Consider the following 8,592-nt stretch of genomic DNA (forward strand, 5'->3'; position numbering starts at 1 on the left):
AGTTGTTATTTCTAATAGTTTTCCAATGGATTCTTTAGGGTTTTCTATATATAAGATCATGCCTTCTGCAAACAGCGAGAGTTTCAAGTCTTCACCCACTATTTGCATTCCTTTTATTCCTTTCTGTTGCTTAATTGCTCTGGGCAAAACCTCCAGTGCGATACTGAATAAGAGTGGTGAGAGTGGGCCTTTTTGTCTTGTCCCTGTTCTCAGAGGGATAGTGTTCAGGTTTTGCCCATTGAGTATGATGTTGGCTGTGCGTTTGTCACATATGACATTTATTGTGTTGAGGTAATTTCCTTCTATCCCCATTTTGTTAGGAGTTTTATCAAAAATGGTTGTTGGATCTTGTCAAATGCTTTCTCTACATCTATTGAGATGATCGTGTGGATTTTATTCCTCGATTTTTGATGTGGTGTACCACAATGATTGATTTACAGATTTTGAACCATGTCTGTGCCCCTCGTATACATCCCACTTGATCAAGATGCATTATTCTTTTGGTGTATTGATGAATTCAGGTTGCCAAAGTTTTGTTGAGGATTTTTGCATTTATGTTCATCAGCAATATTAGCCTGTAGTTTTATTTTTTTGTGTTGTCCTTGTCAGGCTTTGGTATCAGAGTGATGTTGGCCTTGTAGAATGTGTTAGGAAGTGTTCCATCTTCCCTAAGCTTTTGGAATAGCTGAGGTAGAATAGGTATTAAATATTCTCTAAAAGTTTGCTAGAATTTCCCAGGGAAGTCATCTGGTCCTGGGTTTTTATTCTTTGGGATGCTTTTGATTACTGTTTTCATCTCTTTCCTTGTTATTGGTCTATTCAGATTATCTGTTTCTTCTTGATTCATCTTTGGGAGGTTGTAAGAGTTTATCCATTTCTTCTATTATCCATTTTGTTAGCATATAGTTTTTCTTAATATTCTCTTGTATTCCATTGTTTTTCTGTGGTGTCCATTGTTATTTCTCCTCTTTCATTTCTAATTTTGTTTATCTGAGCTTTCTGTCTTCTTTTCTTTGGAAGTATGGCTAGGGGTTTGCCAATTTCATTTATCTTCTTAAAGATAATTAAGAATCTTAAACAAAGCTCTTTGTTTCATTGATCCTTTCTACTGCCTTTTTCGTTTCAATGGCACTGAATTCTGCTCTGATTTTAATTACTTCTCTCCTTCTGCGGACTTTGGGCTTTGTTTGTTCTTCTTTTTCTAATTCAGTTAGGTATAATTTCAAATTACTTATTTTGGATATTTCTTCTTTGTTAAGGGGTGCCTGTATTGCAATGAATTTCTGTCTTAATACAGCTGTTGCTGTATCCCATATGAGTTGGTATGGTATGTTATTTTCACTTCTCTCCAGATATTTTTTGATGTCTACTTTAATTCCTTCAATAATTCATTGCTTGTTCAATAGCATGTTGTTTAGTCTCCACCTCTTTTTCCCTTCCTCAGCTTTTTTCCTGTAATTAATTTCTAGCTTTACAGCATTATTATCTGAAAAGATGCTTGTTATTATGTCAATTTTCTTAAAGTTGTTGAGGCTTGCCTAGCTTCTGAACATATGGTCTATCTTTGAGAATGATCCATGACACTTGTGAAGAATATGTATTCTTCTGTTATTGGATAGAGTATCATATATATGACTATTAAGTCCAAATAGTTTAGCTTTTCATTTAATTCCACTGTTCCCTTGTTGATTTTCTGTCTGGATGATCTATCCATTGATGCGAGTGGAGTGTTGAGTTCTGCTACTTTTATTGTGTTATTATTAATATCTTCTCTTAGGTTTTTTAATTGTTGCTTTATGAACTTTGGTGCTCCTGTGTTGGGTTTATGGATATTTATAAGTGCTATTTGTCCTTGATGCAGTGTCCCTTTGATCATTATATATTGCCCCTCTTTATCTCTCTTTGACAGTCTTATCTTGCATTCTACTTTGTCTGGTAGTACTGTGATACCTGCTTTCTTTTGTTTGCCATTAGCTTGGAGCATCATCTTTCACTCCTTCACTCTGAGCCTGTGTTTGTCACTGGAGCTGAGACATGTTTTATGGAGGCAGCATATTTTTGGATCTTGTTCTTTAATCCATCTTGCCACTCTGTGTCTTTTTATTGGGGAATTCAGTCCATTTTATGTTTAGGGTTATTATCAATGCACATGGGATTAATCTTTAATTTTTTCACTCATTTTCTAGTTCTACTCTATTTCCTTTGTTTCTTGTCCTGTGTATTTTGCTTTACCACTGAATTATGTAGTTTTTAATGATGTTTCTTTGTTTTCTCCTTATATATTATTTTGTCTCTTTCTGCTTTTTTTGTTTAGTGGGTACCATGAGGTTTGTATTCAGATTCTCATGTATAACATAGTCCATTTTTTGATGGCCTCTTATTTCCTTAGTCTAAACCGATTCAGTCTCTTTCCTCCTCCCCACCTAAGTTGTTTTTCTCACATCTTATTCCACCTTGTATTGTGAGTTTGTGGTTAAAATGAGAAGATTATCTTTGTTTTTGGTGTTTTCCTTCCCTTTATATTTAAAGGTATACATGAATATTTGCTATCCTATTCTGATTCTGTCTACCTATTATCTCCTTACTCCGGGATTTGTAACCACTCTCTCCCTTTTTTTTTCAGGTAGTGAGGCCTTGTTGAAGATTTCTTGTGGAGGTGGGGAGTCTTGTGGCTATGGAGTCCTTTAGGTTGTGTTTGTATGGGAAAGTTTTTGTTTCTCCATCATATCTGAAGGATATTTTTGCTGGATAGACTATTCTTGGCTGAAAATTTTTGTCTTTCAAATATCTGAATATGCCATTCCATTCTTTCCCAGCTTGTAAGGTTTCTGCAGGAAAATACATTGAAAGCCTGATAGGGATTCCTTTGTTGGTTATTTTCTTCTGCCTTGCTGCCCTTAGTATTCTTTCTTTGTCATTCATTTGTTGGCAGTTTTACTACTATATGCCTTGCACTAGGTCTTTTTACATTGACATATGTGTAGATCTGGAAGCCTCTTCCACACAGATTTCTACCTCCTTTCACAGATTTGGGAAGTTCTCTGGTATTATTTTTTTGAACAGGCTTCTGCTCCCTTCTCCTTCTCTTCACCTTCTTGAATATCTATTATTCTTATGTTGTATTTCCTAATTGAGTTGGGTATTTCTCAGAGACTTTCTTCATTTCTTCTTAGTCTTAATTCTCTCTCAACCTCTGTCTGGAGCATTTCAACATGGCCATCTTCGATTATGCCGATATACTCCTCTATGATGTCCACTTGAGCATTAAGGGAATCTGTCTTTTGTTTTATTGCTTCCATTGTGTCTTTCACCTATAATATTTCTGATTGGTTCTTCTTTATAGTTTCCATCTCTTTTGTGATGTAGTTCCTGAGCTTGTTGAGTTGTTTCTGTATGTTCTCCTTTACCTTGTTGAGTTTTTGATGATAGCTATTTTGAATTCATTGTCATTTAGATTACATATTTCTGTGTCCTCAGGAATGAATTCTGGTTACTTGTCATTTTCTCTCTAGTCTAGTGATTTGATATAGTATTTAATATTGCTAGAGGAGCTGGATTGGATCTTATGCATCTTGACATTATTTGGTTGTGGTTACTATCTGTCACCACTGGGTGGATGTCAAGAACCACATATTCTGAGTCCTCTGCCTTCAACCGACATCCCAGGCAGTGGAGCAGGCACAGGGTGAGTAGGGGGAGGAGTGCTTTCTCCTGTGTGCTCTCTGGTCTTTCTTGCTCTTGCTATCTGCTCTCCTGGGGTGTTTGTTTGATGAGGTCACCTCTTGCAAAAGGTCTTGCCTCAGTAAAGGTCTTCTTTGTAGGCTGCCAGGCCTTTGGGGCTCCATAATGTTCCCACAAATGAGCGTCCCTGCTCCTGTTCGTTCCTTCTCGGAGCCTCCTGCCATTGTGGATCACAGTCTATTGGGTGAGGGAGCTAAGTTTTCTCTTATCCCGGTCCAGCTCTTCCGAGGGGGCTCCAGCCTCTCCACCCTCTATTGTATGGCTGTGTGGGTCTCTCCAACGTTTTTATGTTGTGTTAAGATGTCCTCTGTTGGAGTATGAATGTCCTTTTTCATTGTATCTTGTACGGGAGAGAATCCTGGGCAAGTTCACTCTGCCATGACGCTAACATCACTCCTGAGGTTTTAATTTTTATGTTTAGATATATGACCCATTTCATTCAATTCAAGGTAATAGATGTGTATGGTGTGAAATAAAACTTAAGGCTTATTTATTCATTTGTGTATTCAGTTATCTTACCTTTATTTGTTGAAAATCATCCTTTCTCCATTGAATTATAATGAATTTGAATGTTCAAATTCAAATGAGAAGATATCCTTGAGTTCACTTCAGGTCTTTTTTACTGTCCCACTGTCTTTATTACACAATTTTTGTTGAATACACTAGGATATGATTTTAGAGAAAGTAGAACAATACTTTGTTCAATCTTGTTTGCTAGTCAGTTGGCTATAATTTTCATAAATAAAAGTCAAGTTCTGCCATTCAATACAATAAAGAACAGAAGATTGGTTGCTGTACAAGATATAGTAAGCTTAAACATTTGTTACATCCAGTTCTGGATTATGAGCTGCCTAATTACTATTCTAAGGAATTGTTCTTGATCTGCATGTATTTGTTGAACTGAGAACTAGTTTTACTTTGGAAAACACACATACGAAATTACACTATATGATAAAGTATTTAAAAATAATTTACAAATATTGCAAAATATGGGGCCAGCCCAGTGGTGCAGCTGTTAAGTTTGCACGTTATGCTTCAGTGGTCTGGGGTTTGTGGGTTTAGATCCCAGGTGTGAACTATGCACCACTTGTCAAGCCTTGCTGTGGCAGGTGTCACACATGTAAAATAGAGGAAGATGGGCTTGGATCTTATCTCACTGCCAGTATTTCTCAGAAAAAAACAGGATTGGTGGAAGAGGTTAGCTCAGTGCTACTTTTCCTCACAAAACAATTGCAAAATATGGTCCAAGAATTTTATTTTCTAAAATTTTGGTTTACATGTGTTGCTTAGAGAAATTTCAAAAGATTTAATATATGCAAAAATCCATAATCATAAGATGTTATACTGCCATAAATATATTAACTAATATCCTATTGATTAAACAGATGGAATCATCAACTGCACTATAAGAGTTAAACAATCTGAGCATAGCAAATCATTTTTTTAGAAATAAAAATTGAATCTAACAATATATTGTTTTGACAAAGCAATTTTGTGACAACTAATTTTCTGAATGTGTCTTTCACATCTTTTTCCCTAATGCTGTAGCTCAAAGGATTCAGCATGGGAATCACCACTGTGTAAAACACAGATGCCACTTTAACTGTGAGCCAAGAAGTTTCAAGCCTAGGGATACAACCTAGGGAAATGTTGGTTCCATGGAAGATGGTGATGGCTGTCAGTGAGAGGCACAAGAGGAGAAGGTTTTATGGCCCCCACTCTCAGAAGGTATTGTAGCTTCCCCTGATGCAGGAAGGGTTAATAATCACTGGAAAAGGCTTGCCAACAAACTGTGACCCAGAGGTGAGAATTCCAGTCAGCCAATGATGGGTAAGACCTCCAGGGGGAGGCAACCTAAGCCAGGTGTGGTCACCTGGGGGCATGGATGGAGACACGATATCAATATCGGGAGCATAAGGGGCTGTTGCCTAGGAGGCCTTGCCTGCTCCAAGATAAAAATATAAGAGCACAGGGGGCTGGCCCTGTGGTGAGGTGGTTAAGTTTGTGTGCCCCACTGCAGGCAGCCCAGTGTTTCATTGGTTCGAATCCTGGGCTCGGACATGGCACTGCTCATCAAACCATGCTGAGGCAGCATCCCACATGCCACAACTAGAAGGATCCACAACAAAGAATATACAACTATGTACTGGGGGGCTTTGGGGAGAAAAATGAAAAAAATAAAATATTTTAAAAAAATATACGAGCACAGCAAAAACATGATAATATCAAAACAGAGGCCGAGGGTGGGCCCCTTGAGAAGTCACTAAGAATTCTTTGCATTCGCTAATTGCTTCATCCAGAATACCTGTGTATGTGTAACAGATGTAAGCTATATATATATTGAAACGCTGGTTACAAGAAACTCAGAGTGGCCATCAGCCCTCTCTGCATCTATCCTGATGTGTACATTGGATTGCGACACCAACAGGTATCCTCACAACAGTAATAAAAATGACTGTATAAGACATCAGAGTAATTGTCAGGCTGCTCACCTCATTGAATAGGGCAATGATAAACCACAGCATTTGGCTGATGTAAGTTTCCAAGCAGGAGACAGAAATAATTATGCTATTTCTATAGTGTATGCTAGAGTTCAATGCTAGAAGAAAATATATGACTGTCAGGGAACACACTACACCCCACGAGTAAGACCCAGCCACCAGCAGAGCACATGCTTCTGGGACATAGCAGTGGTGTAGAGGAAAGGATGACAAACTGCCACAGAATGGTCATAGGGCATCACTGCTAACTTTAAAGTTTCTATTACTCTAAATATACAAGCAAAAAAAAAAAAAAAACTGTAGACTGCAACTAGAGAAAGAGATGGTTCTATCTTCCACAATCAAGTTCTCTAACAATTTATGTGTTACTATGGTGGAATAAAAGAAGTCTACAAAGGACAAGTGACTGAGGGAAAAGTACATGATTGTGTAGATTTGGGGGTTGATCTTGATGATTATTTTCAAGCCCAAATCCCTCCTTGCAGTAATTGTGTAGATAGACAAGAAAACCAGGAAGAGTGAAACCTGGAGTTCTGGGTATTCTGGAAAACCCAGGAGAATAAAAGTGGGTATGATTCTTTGAATTCCTTCAGATAACATCATGATTCTTGTTAAATAAAGAACTAAAGGTTATTCCTGAAAAGTAAAACTGAATGGAAGGTCGAAATAGAGAGAGGAAAGTGGCTTCATATGTCTCTGTGTAGTTGCTATATAGAACAGTGATTCTCAAAGTGTGGTCCCCAAACCAGCAGCAGCAGGACCTCCTGAGAATTTGTTAGGGATGCAAATTCTCTATCCACATCACCAACTTCTGAACGAAACACTCAGAGGGGACCCACAATTTGTGATTTGATCAGTCCTCCAGGCGATTTTGATGCCTTCTAAATTATGAGAACTAGTGGTATGGAAAGTACATAGTAGTCATGGTATTGTTTAAAATTCAGCCCTTGTTAGTATAATTAATAGAGCACTGAAATATAAATTTAGAGCAGAAATGAAATTGTAAAAATACAGAAGCAAGATAGGCAGAACAGAAGCACAGAGTACTCTGTTTACGGTTCTAAGATTATGCTAAGGAGCCAGGGGATCAACTGGCATTGCCAATAGTGCCAAATAATCTTAGTATTATTTTTATATTTTTGACATTTTATAGACAAAATACAGAATTAATTGCTCAATGAATTTATGAGTTTAAATAAATCTTAAAATGTAACTGGTTTGTTCCTTACCGCTAATGCTTAAGAATTCATTACAGAATTTTATACATGAAAAGAGCATGGGTACTCCTTCAAAACCTCCATTAATGGCACATTTCCTCTTGGGGTAATTTTATGGATCTTTTATTGACATTTTGATTAGCATTTATTATTTTATTAATTAAAGTTAATTAATTAACTTTCAATTAACTTTGTTAATGTCTCTATTGGAGGAATTGAGAGGTTGCTGTGTAGTGGCTTTTCATTGTCTGGCTTGTGGCAGTGTCTCATTGACTGATCTTCTTTCCAGTCAAGAAGAGGAAGTCTTTCTTCATCCTGTTGGGCTCCACTATCATTGTCAAATGTGAGAGTTCCCCCTTTTAGTCTCCCTATTCCACTTTAATTAAGATTCTGTTTATTAATTTTCATATTTCCCCTTTTCATCAAGATTTTTCCCTGAAAGCATCACTGATCAAGAGTCAGGTTTTTCCAGTTTCATCAACCATTTCTCCCTAGATGCCAGGAAGGAACTTTCCTGGGTGTCATGTTCCACTCTGGAGGGAAAGTGCACAGATTGGAAATTATTGTGGCCATATTTGACTAAGAAAAAGGTGGTAGAAAGGAGAATTTTCACATATTTATTCCTAAATTCCATGTTATCGAGATCATAGGCATTGGAAATCATCTGAAGCATTATGTCATCATCAAAGGTTTGGCAGATGAACTTCCAAAGGCTCAGTCTGGACTTCTTGGGAGAGATGTCTCATAAGATGTCCTCTGCTTCAATTTCAGAAATCTTTACATTCAGGTCACCGGATGCACCAGTGCAGGTCCAGTTAGCATTTGGTGTTTCTGTTGTAAGTGTGTCACATGAATCCAAGAGTCGATTCCCTGGAGTTTGGCAGCACAAGTGTCGGTTAACAGCGTCTTTTCAATGAGAGGCCTTTCCAGTGAGGTTTAAGATACTCCTTACAGAAGTGTCTTTTCCAATAGGCAGATTCTCCTGTTTATATGGCATAATGCTTGAAGTCTCTGTCTCCCTGGAGCACACTGTCAGAAGATTGCTCTACCGAAACATGATTATTTTTTTTTCAGGAAGATTAGCCCTGAGCTAATGTCTGCTGTCAATCCTCCACTTCCTGCTGAGGAAGCCT

At 37.6% G+C, this 8,592-nt stretch overlaps 1 pseudogene; it reads right to left on the reverse strand.

The window, feature by feature from the left end:
* Positions 1 to 5,153: 5,153 nt before the first annotated feature.
* LOC138922963 (olfactory receptor 5D13-like) lies at positions 5,154 to 6,845 on the reverse strand (annotated as a pseudogene).
* Positions 6,846 to 8,592: the final 1,747 nt, after the last annotated feature.

Source organism: Equus caballus, unplaced genomic scaffold, assembly GCF_041296265.1.
Source record: "Equus caballus isolate H_3958 breed thoroughbred unplaced genomic scaffold, TB-T2T haplotype2-0000437, whole genome shotgun sequence".
Classification (NCBI taxonomy): Eukaryota; Metazoa; Chordata; class Mammalia; order Perissodactyla; family Equidae; genus Equus; species Equus caballus.